This window comes from Psittacula echo (genome assembly GCF_963264785.1).
Source record: "Psittacula echo genome assembly, chromosome: 15".
Taxonomy (NCBI): Eukaryota; Metazoa; Chordata; class Aves; order Psittaciformes; family Psittacidae; genus Psittacula; species Psittacula echo.
The window spans coordinates 2,233,683-2,235,720 of record NC_137751.1 but is presented as its reverse complement, the minus strand read 5'-3'; positions in this window follow the sequence as shown (position 1 = coordinate 2,235,720).

Sequence of the window (2,038 nt, the reverse complement as noted above, 5' to 3'; positions counted from 1 at the left end):
TGAGCAAGATTAAGGCCTGCTCAAGGCTTGGATCTGTAACTTTTCCAGTAGGACTTGAGGTGACTTAGAAGTGACGGGAAAGCTCTCAAGGAAAACTGAGCTCTGCCAGAAATAACCTCGGTTTCCTGACCAGATGACAGAGGCAAAGGGAAAAGGCTGCACCTTCGGAGCTCCCTGCTCTAAGTGCACGGTAAGAAAACCTTCGGTGTCAACTACAGGATGCACCAGTGCTACTCATGGATACTACAGGGATTGCTTTATCCTGCTGTTTAATTGTGGAAGTTGGCAGCAGGGATGCTACCAAGGCAGCCTTGCGCAACTGCAAGGCTTGTAGTGCTCAATGCGCATTTCCTAACTCGGGCTGTTTGCTCTCTTCCATTGAAATGGAGCATTGGGGAATTCAAGGAAGCGTTGCGCGACCCTGGCTCAAATAGTAATGTAGAACCAAGGGAAAAAAGAAGAGACCCAAAACCCCATTCCCTCCCCCCAAACCACAGCCTGAAGAGATGCCAGCGGAGGCCACGGCTGGCAGTTAAGTTCAGGACAAGTAAAGCCCATATTTTGTGCCATAGGAAGCAGGGGCTCTGTTCAGTGGGAAACCAGAGCTATCAGGAGCAAGCAGAAGCCCGCAGCCGTGGTGCCTGGTGGCAGCCTGTCACCCTGCACGGACAGCCGGGGCAGGAGCTGTTCCTGTCCGGGGTGCTCCAGACCTTCTGCCAGCCAGGAAGAGCTTCCTGTGCTTCGGGAAGCCCAAGGGAGCATAACCCCAAGCCCACCCCCCCTGCAAGCAGGCGGCCTCCCCGGGCAGCTCGCCCCAGCCTGGTTTAGGAGGAGTTATGGTTAATTCTGTCAACATGGGGAAGAGCGAGACCCTTGCCCATGGCAGGGTCTGGGACTCTGCTCCAGCTCACCCAGGGAAGAAAGTCATTGCTGGGAGGCAGCTTCATTTAACTCCCCCGGCAGCAGCAGGACGGCCTCGTACCTCCGAGTGTTCAACACCAGGTCGCTTGTACCTGGGCAGAAGCAGTTTTGGGGCTGCTGAAGCAAACACGCTTTTGTTGTCTCCTTTTGTTGGTTCGTGCCTGGCAGTTTGGCTTCAGCACTCCCCAGATATCAACGTTTCCCTGAGGAAAAGGGAAAGCATTGAGAAAGCTGCAGGAACACACGGAGACGCCCCAGGACTTGCATCCTTCACCCGTTTACATTTGCATGGATCCTACAGATCGGCTACGCAGCCGCAAAGGGCAAAGCCACAGCCCTGAGGATGTCAGCACGGCTGCCTCCGGAGCCAGCCCTGTTTCACAAGAGGGGAACCTGGCACAGAGGCCGCACCTGGGCTCCTCAGGTCTCTGGGCTGGGTGAGTGTTTGAAGGCGGTTTTGCCTTTGAAATGGGAACCGCAGACCTGTGAAAGGAGCCCCTGCACAATGGAGGGTTACAGCTCATTCGCAGGCGCACTGAAAACCAACGTGCACCACTCGGACCTGATGGGTTCTCAACAAAAGCTCCAGAAATGTTGTTTCCAACCCGTCCTGTGCGCAGGCAGCCACAGAAAACGCTTTTGCCCTGTGACTGCTCACCTGGATGAAGGACTTTGTGTCCCCGTGGCTACCTCAGGGGAAAGCATTAGGACCAGAAGGTCCTTGGTGACAAGGCAGCCACATTCGCAACTCAATAAAGGGTATCAAACACAAAACAAAGGGGGCAGCTACAACGGAAGCACCCCCAAAGCTGCATGATCAGAGATCTATGGAAACCCAGTCATCTTGCTCAAGAAAGCTTGGCCAGCCCGGCCACAGGCCAGGGCAAAGCTAACGTGGGCAACAGAGCTTAGAGGAGACAACAAAGGCAGCCCCAGGAGCTGGATCAGCTCAACTCAACGTCTAACCTCACTCTGGCTTACTGTGCCAAGGCAGAAACAGCCAAACACCCACTTTCAGACACGCTGTGGCGAGGGGCAGCTGTTTGTTGGAAGCAGTTTTACCCAGATTCAATGCAGATACTTGGAGATGCGGGAAACACTCCATTTATTAGGTCAA